Raw genomic sequence first — 11,402 nt, forward strand, 5'->3', positions numbered from 1 at the left:
CATGGAGCACTGGGTGTTATGCACAAACAATGAATCATGGAACACTAAATCTAAAACTAATGATGCAATGTATGGGGATTAACATAACAATAAAAAAATTTTAATAAATAAATAAATAAATAAAAGGAGATAATCCATGCCAAAAAAAAAAAAAAAAAAAAGAATTTGTCCTCTGGATCCACTGCTCACTCTCCTACCATCTCAGTATATTCAGTTATAATGAGGATGGAATGAAACAGGCATTACTGCACTAATAAGAATGTGAATAGGCTTGATTCTTCCTAGTCATTAAATAAATACTTATTTAAATATACCCTGTAATAGGGGATGGGGTTATAGGATGAAAACATATAGCTTCTATCCTTAATTTATGAGGACTCTATCCACAATTTATAAGGAGTAATGGACAAAAACTTAATTGTGAAACCAGCTCATACATAAAAATTGAATGTTGGGAAAGAATTTGGTACTCTGTGTCAAAGGCCTTAAATTATTTTTACTCTTTGGTGCATTGATTTCGCTTTTGAAAATATATCCTAAAGAAATGATCCAAAATGCAAAAAAGGCCTTATTCACAAAATGTTCTTCTCTCTATGTAAATACAGGTGAAATATATTAATTACCAACAGCAAATTAGTTATGATGTATCTGCTAGCTGGAGCATTACCCAGACATGAAAATTATGTTTCTGGAGAGTCTTTTCTAACAAAAACAATTATGACATGCACTGAATAAAATGCAAAATACAGAAATACATTGGCAATCATAGTAAACTAATAACAAAATAAAGATTAGAATAAAATACTCTAAATGTTTAGAAGAGAGTGGGAGAGAAGAAAATTAATACTTTTTGATGATGTATTAAGTACATATGTGTTATGTTCCTTAAGTGCTTTTTAAAAAAAAATTTCATTGTCACTATGACTCTTCAAGGTTCTTGCTATCATTGACGTTTTACAGATAAGGAAACTGAGGCTCGGAGAAGTTGAATGACTTCTCAGGTGTATAGGGCTGGTGGCTGGTGTAAACTGCATTTGAACTGAGGGGGATTTGACCCCAAGATCATTCTCTTTCCATCAGAGCTGTCAGACTCCCACTAAAGGGATCATAAATGGATTTTATTTTCCTTCTTTCTCTTTACTGGCACTTCCTAATTCTACTTTGATAAATTGTGTATCTTTTACATATAAATATCATTTCAGAAATGGGCAGATGGTTCACATCTGCCTGGCTCATATCCAGGCTCACATTCAGGCAGAGTGGTAGCTGCCTACAGAGGGACTCCCAGGCACTTGGGGAGGGCATGCCCACTCTCCTGAAATACCTCTCCTCCTAACTGGAATTCTTTAACTTTAACTAAGGGATGCCTTGTCCATTTCATGATCAGAAAGAGAATCTTAGCCCTCCTCAAGCCCAGCCCTATTCTGGACCCTCACCACAGCATTCCTTCATGCTTCCAGCCAGGCTCTTCTGGAATATTCTAATAAAGGGGAATTCTCACTATGGCAAGAGGCAGCCCATTCCCTGGTTTGCTGAACTCTGGAAATGAAGACGTCCTTCCTTGGATTAGGCTGAAACCTGACCTCTCATTCTGTCCTCATGAAATACACTCATTCCTCTCCCTCCAGAGGCTTTTTGTAAGTGCATAGAGACAGATGCTGTATTCCTCGCAGCAGACTCTCCTGGTCCTCTACCCAATATCTATTTTCACCATCTTCCTTAGAACAGAGCCTAAATTTTATTCAGGAGTGCCATGTTCTTAATCAAAGACTGCATTTCCCCATCTCCCTTGCTGTTAGCTGGTGTAATGTCACTAAATTCTGGCCTAAGAGAGAGCTGGCCTTTTCTCCTTCCTCGTCCCACCTTGTGGTTTCTTCCCACTTTCTGATTAGAATGGAGACATGATGGCTGGAACTCTAGTAGCCATTTTGGAATATGAGGCAACCTTGAGGACAAGAGGCCAGTCCTAAGGTTGGCAGAGCAGAAAGATGTAAGAAGCTTGGGTCCCTGATGTTTATGGACCTGCGATCCTTACCTTTAGGTTTCTTTCACTGAGATTTAAAAAAAAAACAGTATAATTTCTGGCCATTTTTATAATTGGGCAAATGAAATTCTTAATGGACCCTTGATCTTCTCTGCCTCAGGCTCAACATCCTTTGTTCCCTTAGGAGTCCTCCTTGATAGAGTTCAGGTCCTCTCACCCCTGGACATTCTACCGGGAGCTGTTCCAGTCTTCCCCTGTGTCTCTCCTAAATGATGCTCTAAACTGAATATAAAATGAGCTCAAGTGTAGATCAGGCTGGATGGAGAACATGCGGTGCATCCACATGAGGGCTGTCTGTCTTTACCTGCACTCCATGGCCTCCCTCCTCCTTTCCCTTGGCACTTACATAGTCACGGTCGCTGACCTTGACTGAGAGCTTTCTATATTCCAGGTAGCACGACAAACATTTTCTGTGCATTATCTCCATTTATCTTAAATTTCAAGTCCTCCTGGTGTGCCTGTCTTTCCTGCTAGTGTGTGATCCCCTGGGGAGCAGCAAGCATGTCTTGTTCATCACTGGTTCCTTAATGCTTAGCATAAGGCAGATATGTATGAAATGCTTGTCAAACAGAACTGAACTGATACCCAGGTGAACTTGGAACTGGCGACCCTGCCTTCAAATCCAGCTCTACCACTTGCTGGCTTGATCCTTAAAACACCTAACCTCTCTGGGGCGCCTGGGTGGCTCAGTCAGTTTAAGGGTCTGACTCTTGATTTCGGCTCAGGTCACGATCTCAGGGTCATGAGATGGGGCTCTGCGCTGGGTGTGGAGCCTGAAGATTCTCTCTCTCCCTCTCCCTCTGCCCCTCCCCCCCCCCTACCCCCCCCCCCCCCGCAAACCCACCTAACCTCTCGGAGCCTTTTGTAAGGAAGAGACAATGCAATTTAACCTGCAGAGTTGTGAGGCCATTAGAGAAATTTCTATGTAAAATGTGAACCCATTTCTTGTGGAGAGCAGGTTTTTGGCATGGAGCAGAAGTGAAAACACGAAGGGGTTTGTACCATAAGGTAGAAGGTGGCAGACAGGGGAACCAGAGAGGGAGGAGGCACCAGGCAGGCTGGCCGGTCTCAGCCCACTTCCCCCTTCTCCTTTCAGCTGGTTCTGCCTCCAGCTGTCCTAAAACCCAGGAGGGTTGCTGGGGAGGCCAGGGAGGTGGGACAAGACTGGACCCTGGCCTGGGTGAGCAGTGCCTTCTATCCTGCCTGCCCTCACACGCATGAGCACACATTCATGGGGGTTATGGAGTTAACGTGTCAGAACCACACTTTAACAGAGATGCTAAGAAATAAATGAAAATGCTTATTTCTATCCTGTAACTGGAAAGTTCCTAAATCTTCCTTTCCATACTATAAGCAACTCAAGGGCAATGACTGTGTTTTGGTTTCTCAGGTGTGTGCTGGGCAGCCAGCGCTGTGCCTGGTCCATGGTAGGCGCTCAATAAATATATGTTGAGTGCATACCTATGTGATCCAGACCAGCCCATTGGGATGAATGGTGTATCTTCAGCTCAACAACTTTATTGAATATGGAAGTTAATATAATTATGAGCAAAATACTATTCTTCCTCAGACATCAAGGAAAGAGAGTGAAAGAACTAATACCTATTGAAATTTTACTATATGCCAGGCAGTTTGCTAGGTGTTTCTATCAATTATTTCATTTATATATCAATATCATCAGGTCAGTACATTTAGGTTATTTTTAATCCTTTGAGAGATTAAGCAATTTGACCAAGTTCAAATAGAGTTGTGTGGTTCCAACATCCACACCCATGTAGGGGTGCTTGCTTTACCCCTCCCCTGGGCACACACTTTCTCCCTTACACCATTTCTGCTCACACCCAGCTTTGTTCTCCTCCTCACCGACCCACACATCAGAGGTCCCGGCACACTGTCTGCCTGAGGCCGCCCAAGTATTACCACAAACACTGACTCCCAGGGTTGTAAACATCTGTATGATAATGGCAGTGACCGTAGTCTGCTTTCCCACTATACACCAGGAACTTTACACACAAGCATCTGGAATCTTCCATGAAGCCTAATTAGGAGGGGTCATTCTTATCATTTAGTAGAGGAGGAAGCTGAAGCTCAGAGAGGTTAGGACCCTTGACCAAGATCCCACAGCTTCAACCTAGAGCCAATTCTGGTACCTGAGCTTTGCCCACCTTACCACTCTGTCTCTTCGGTGCTAAACTCTGCTGGTGTAAAACGAAGAGTAAGATAGTTTCCATTCCCATGGGTCTTTCTCTCATGTTGGGACACGCGGCAAAGCCCCTGTTTCCCGGCCTTGACTGTTCTGTCCTTTCCTTTTGCAGCAACTCAGGGATGGCCGGGGAGCTTCTCATCCCTGATCCCCAAAACTTCCATCCTCCAGGCTCCCTTTCTCCTGAATCCTGGCCCTGTCATCTGTTCACCGTGTGGCCCTGGGGTAAGTCACTTTCCATCAGGCTCATCCACCTGATCCATCACTAGGGGCACTGAGGTCTACCTGGCAGGTTTGCAGGGGGGTCAGGTTCTCTTTTTCAAAGATGGCAACACTAGTACATCTCCTCCCCCATGTGTGGAAGGCATGTGACATGCCTTCCCTGGGGCAGGGGGTGGGGGTGGGGCGGATATCTATGTCTCCTGCCCTTGAACTTTGCCGGACCTTTGGGACCGCCTTGACTAAGAGACTACGGCAGAGCTGACTCCTCATGGCATTCGAGGCTGGGTCATAAAAGGCAATACGGCTTCTATCTGGCACGCTCTCTTGGGAGCCCTGAGGTGACCTGTAGGAAGTTCTGGAGGGCATGTTAGACAGAACCTGGAGAGACACCCCATAGCTATTCTGTTCCCAGCTGCTGGAGTCTTCCCAGCCCAGGAGACAAGCTAGCAAAGGACGCTTCAGATAATTCCAACCCCCAGCCTTCAAACTGCACCAGAGGATGCTCATCAGAGGAGAGACAAGTGTTCCCACCGAACCCTGCTCTGTACTACAAATTCTGCAGCACATTCATGTCCTTGTCTGGGGCCATCTCGTTTAGGGGTGGCTGGTGATGCAGCCCTGGTCCTGGCGCAGGGGGAGACGTTAACAGAACAGGACACACGGGCAGGGCTCAGCTGTGGGCCGAGGAGGGCCAGGTTTACCTGAGGTCACCACGGTGAGTCTGCATGGAACTGCCTCGAGACCGTGAGACGTGGGTTTCTGGTTTTTAGAAATTGGCGTCAGAGTCTTTCAAGTTCGTCAACTCCTCTGGAGGTAGGGTTTAGCCAATTTCAAGAGCTACCAGCCCACAGGAATGTAAAACTCAGTTCAAAACACACCATAAACTGACTCATTTTCACGAGACTATTTAAAAAAAAAGAAAGTTGAGTATATGCTTAATTTTCTTAGGGCTTCCAAAAACAATAGGAAAATCTTTCAAATGGAGCCTTGTGTGTGCGGATCTGTCCAGAATCCCGGCCCTTCCCTAACTTCATTAGCCTGAAGAAAATTCTTTTGTTTCATTGAACCTGGAGGCAAAGAAAATTGCTGGGTCAGAGGAAAGGCCTTTGGTCACAGGGTCGGAAAAGGGGTATCAGGAAGGGATTATTGAGTAAACTCAGCCAGTTTTCCCTTCTGGGTCTTGATTGTATAATATGTACGCCTGACTTCAGATTTGATGGATCCTAGGTGGCATGGAGCGACAGGACATGTAAGTAAAGAAGCTAAATGTTTGGCTTTGTTCCGACTGCCATGGAGTTGTCAGAACTGGGAGAATTTTTAGGGATCCTCTAGGTAAAAGACATTGGTTTTTATTGGTGAGGAGTTGGAAGCGCAGTGAATGAATATGATTTGCAGAGCTAGTCACACAGCTGGGCTGGCAACTGAGGAAGCCCCTTTATTCTGAGACATCTGGGAGCCTATGAGTTACCATTGCCCTTTGTAAACTCGCCTTTCAAAGTGTTTAAATCGCCAAAGAAAGCTGTGAGCAGGGAGCAATTCAAAGGGGACTAAAGTAGAGAGACAGTGGCAGCTAGGGGGGCAGAGAGAAGGTTTGCCTGCTGTTTGCCAAAGTCTAAAGCCCTTCTTTTGTCTGTGGGGCTTCAGTTATAAAGGCTGGGCTTCAAATAAAGGAGGTGGTTGGGGTATGGGAGTGTGTGTGTGTGGGGGGGCGGTGAGGGGAAGGGAGACAGGATGGTCACATGTGGATGTGACCTATGTTCAAGCTGAATCCCGAAAGATGAGCTGTTTGCCAAGCAAGAGAATAGAGCGGAAGAAGCTCTGGCACTGATGTTGCACAGAGGCCCAAAGAAAGTGAGTGAGCAGGTGTGAAGAGACCTGAGGGAAGGGCGTCCCTGGCAGAGGGAACCTCAAGGACGACAGCCTTGAGGCTGGAACCGACTTGGAGCATTTGACAGCAGCAAGAGCATAGGGTGGGGGAGCCTGAGGGGCAGTGACATCACAGGTGAGGAGGCTGGGGCGAGGCGCTGGCTGGGGTCCTGTGGGGCACGGTGTAGACCCTGGGAGGACTCTGGCACTGGCTCTGAGTCTGGCAGGAAGCCCGTGGAGGGCTGCGGGAGGTTGTACGACAGAGGGCTCTCGAGGGCTGGGACTTTGTCTTCCTACATTTTCCCACAGCTGAGGTGGGCGCACATTCCAAGAAGCAAGACACGGCCTTGGCCTCTTGGGTAGATGAGGCTCGGAGGGCAAGCACGGTGGGCCCACGTGAAGCTCTTCTCTGGTCCCACTGCAGCATTTCAGTGCCTGGCCTCATTCCCTCCTCACTTCACTCCGGTGACTAAGCAGTGACGCACTCACCACCTCTATTTTAAGACAGGACACAGAAGCTAAGAGGTTGACTTTTGTGCCCAAGGTACTGCTGATTATGGCAGAGCTAGGACGGGAGCCCCATGCCCCCTGACCTCCAGTCCAGGGCTTTTCTGAAACCCAGAGCCCCCTCAGGGAAGCTCTGTCCATCCTTCCTAACCCTGAATGATGCCATCACTGGGCGTGGCAGGTGTCTTCCTAGATGTTCCATTGGAGATGTCGCTGTGAGCCACTTCTGAGGACGCAGGAATGAACCCTCTCGGGGACTTGGCAGACTAAATGTAGAGTGTGACCAATGGGCTGTCATCCGTGGTGCACAGAGCAGCCGAGAAGGAGATTCATGGAGCACTATGTAGCACTTGTCTTGGTTTGTCCCGGAACCCCAGGGCAGATCATCCATCCGGCCCCCAAACACATAGACAGCTAGGCTACAGGTGTGAGTCTGGGTTCAAGACCTCAGATGTGTCCAAAACAACTTGGTTTTTCTACAAGGGAATCTGGTTTGGGTTTCGAGCATCTGTTAGGGTGAGGTGGTGGAAACCTAGTTCCATCCCTTTGGGCATCTTTGCCTGGAAGTGCGGCTGAGCTCTGGGAAGTTTGCTGAGCTCCGGGAGGTTTGCTGAGCTCCAAGGAACTGAGTGGAGGGAGGACTGGAGCTCCGTGTGTCATCACCGCATGTGACGCTCCTGTCTGGGCTTTAGCCATTAGTCCATTGCTCTGTCCTCTCTTGTCCCTGAGCATGAGTCTCCTTTCGCCTTCTGGGTCTCTGTGAAGGGAAAACATTCTACAACAGAGTGCTGCTCCACTCTGCTGTAAAGGAAACGCCATTTCTTGGGCTCATTCTGCTGTTCTCATGGACCGTGGAGGCTTGAGGCCTATGTGTGGCTGCCTCCCAGGTGTATCTAGGTGTGCCACACAGATATTTCTTCTGTTCCCATACCATCCCAGCTTGAGCTCCTCCTGCTGTTGGGTTCTCTAAACATCTCAGGGGGTTGGCTACCTCACCCCCTCCCTGGACTTGCCAGGGGTGGTGGCAGGACCCAAGGTCCCTTCTCTACTCCTCTGTCCTTGTCTGAGCCCAGGCAAGCTTCACGAGGTCTCAGGGAGACCAGAGCCTACTCGGTCCTCACCATGCATTCTTCTCTCTCAGGCCGGGAGCTGATCGGGTTTGGGCTTTAAAAACTGATCACCTCCAACTGCATCCTTTGTTCCGCCTGCATTTTTCTGGGTCATTTCTTCCCTGAGCCAATAAACATGGAATGTTCTAGCTGCTGCTTAAATGCAGAGTTACAAGACCACAGAACCAAACCAAACCAAACCTTGTTAATATTTCACAATATTAGCCCTTCTGCTGCATCATATGCCTGATGTTGGAAGCATCTGCTTTGAAGTCAGGTGACCTGGTTCAAATCCTAATTACAAGGTGCTTGATTGATCATTTGCGACACACATATGAACCTCATCTATAGTCTCTCATTTATAAAATGGAAGTAATTATTTCTATTTGGGGGATTATTTTGAGGGTTATAAAATATGTTAAGCTATTGGCACAGTGTCCAGTCACTGTCATGATCATCATCATTCCAGCAGGGTCTCCGGTTGGTAGTTAGCATTGTGATTCTCCACCTGTGCAGTTCAGAAAGTCTCAAGACCAACCCCAGGTCTAGAGATTCTCTAGAAGGACCCACAGAACTCAGAAAAGTTGGAATACTCAGTAGTGCTTTATTAAAGTGAGAGGAGTACTGATCAGAATAAGCAAAGACAAGAGGTACAGAGGGCAGGGCCTAGGAATATTCTAGGCATGGGATTTTAGTTGCCTTCTCCAAGTGGACAGCCATGTAGCTGACCTCGGTTTCCACCTCTTCAGAGATCAAGTAGATGCCACACGGCCCCGGGATCCTCCATCCCAAACCACATGTTCGCATGGAACATCAGGTGTGGGCCAAGACTCTAGGCAGGACAGACATTCCAAGGGCTTAGTGGTCTCCTCCCAGAAGCCAGGGCAAGGGTCAAACCTTTCTTGGCAAGTAAATCCTTTCCTGTGCAACCTGTGCCTTCATCCTGGTCAAATCCACAGTGCTCCACCTGCCCACTCAGCCCACTTTGGGCCTCTGTGTTCTTTGACGATCTGGGTTGCCTTCTTTCCCTTCCTCTGCTTTCTCCTTCTCTTTCTTCTCCAGTACCCGACGAGTTCATTCTGGAATCTTCTCTCTTTTGTGTCTACTGGCCTCCTGAGTATCTCTGCCATCTGCATCTACACTCCATCCTCACTGTCACAGCCATGGTTTAGGTCACTGTGGGCCACGTGGACCAGGACAAATTCCTCCTAACTGGCCTCCCAGAGGGGCCTCTCTGATCAGCACCAACTGGTCTTATCCTTTGCTTAAAAGCCTTTGGTGATCTCTGTTATCCATCATGTTCAAGCTCTCTTGGCAAACACAGCTCCGCTTAGTTTTCTGGCCACCTTCTTGGCCACTTCCTCCCCGGTCTTCCGAATAGGATGTTGTTGTTCGAATAGTTATTCATAACCCTGGGTATTTGCTAATTTTCCTGCCTCCTTCAGTGCCTCTCAATGCCCCCCCAACACTCGTCCTGTGCCCCGCAAGTTACCACCCACTGAGACCAATTTCCCCTGGGCTCAACTAAAATGTCACCCCCTGGAGAAGGCTTTTTAATCCCCCCCTGAATGTTTCCATGGTGCGGGGGACAATCTCACAATTCTTTCTACATTGAGCCACAGTGTTTTTAACCTTGGGCATGGTGCACAGGAGATGCTCGGCACATACTTGCCCACTTAAACCACAGGGAGCACATGATAGAATCTGCAGTGTATCTGACTCCATATAGTAAAGAGGTATGTTTATACTGGGCTTTATTTCAGGTTGGGTCCCAAACACGCTGCTTGGTATTAGATTTCTGATTCTCATCTTTTTCTTTTTCTAGGAGGAGGTTTGAATGCAACATCTTTTATCCTAAGTGTTACATCCCTTACAGTTTCTTCTTTACTCCTGCTGTTGTTTTTTGTTTTCTACATAAATAAAATCATTTCTTCCATCCTCCCTGAGAACTCTGCTCTGGGATTAGCAAGCAGTTCAGTCACTTTATCATGTAATACCCGGCTATGAAACAGATCACATACTCTTGGCAGATTCTGCTTTATGAGAAAATATTTATTCTGTTTAAGCGCTGGAAGCCGGTTATTATTTGCTAGCTGCGTTTTAATACTGTGCTATTTTTCCCCATTGCTTTCGAGGCGGAAGGAAGCACCAAAGGTCTCGCATACTGCCACCTTGTGGTGAGGTAACACAACAACCAATTCTTTGCGGGAAGTAGGTTATTTGTTAAGAGGGAGAGGATCGTATCTCTTGCCCAGCCATGCACGCTCCAAGGAGAGGCCATACGAGGACACAGCAAGGAGGTGGCCGCTTGCAAGCCAGGAAGAGGGCTGTCGCCAGAAGCTGACCACGCCGGCACCGTGATCTCTGACTTCCCAGCCTCCAAAACCGTGAGCAATAAACGCCTGTCGTTTCAGCCCCTCCCCGTCTGTGGTATTTTGTTATAGCAGCCAGAGAAGACTAACACAGTGGTGTAGTCCGATCTTCTCCTGTGACTCGCAAATATTCAGTGAATTTAAATAACATTTATTTGTTATTGAAGTTCGTGTTATTATTTTTTGATTTTTACATATTATGTTTATTTTAACACTAACGATATTTAATATAGTTTAAATAAGCTCACGGATGTCTGCTGGGAGTGGGTATCTTATGGAAATTGGGTAAAGGGTGGAGTCTGAGTGACATGGGTCAATTCGGTGACAGCAAATGAAGACAGAGCCACTGACTAGAGGTGCTCGTGAGAGCTCTGGAAAGGCACAAGAAATCACAAAGAGGGTTCTGGGCTTCCACGGACCTTAGAGAGGGGATCTGAGTAAATTTTACACAAATCTCTGAGCACCCGGCTATTACCTGGGTTGCTAATAACATCTTAAATTACAGATCCCCTCCAAGTTACAGGCTGGATAAACCTTCTCTGAAAATTTCAAGTTTTTGTGTTCAGAAGAAGAAAATCAGAGAAGTATCTTCCAGAATGTTGCTTTTATGTGGCTTTTTTTTCTGTCTGGACAGGACACAGTTTATATAGTACTTCAGAGAAAAAATAATGTAAGGCATTTGTGTTCCTATTATCAAGTAGAATAATAAGAATCAATAGGAACCAGCTTGAGCCTAAGCAATGACCGCTGTGGAGAATTCTGACATGTTTGGGCAGCTCATGCTGATGCGGGTGGGGTGGGGTGTGGGGTATTGCATGAGGGCCTGAGGAGCTTCAGGGAGAAGTCATTCTGATAGAAGCAGAAACAGAATGGTGGAGGAAACTGGTGGGAATCTTGGTCTTTGTAACAAAGCTGTAGGCAGTGGAGGGGAGGCCTGACTTGGAAACCAATATGGCGCCCGTGTCTGGGCTTTGATTTCTGGCTTGACATCATTGTCTCATATCAGAGGAATCTTGAAGAAGGGAGTGAGGGAGAAATGCTGTAAGTTAGGAGTTGGGAGAATTGTTTTCACTAACACT

This window comes from Phoca vitulina, unplaced genomic scaffold (genome assembly GCF_004348235.1).
Source record: "Phoca vitulina isolate PV1807 unplaced genomic scaffold, GSC_HSeal_1.0 scaffold18, whole genome shotgun sequence".
NCBI classification, from domain to species: Eukaryota; Metazoa; Chordata; class Mammalia; order Carnivora; family Phocidae; genus Phoca; species Phoca vitulina.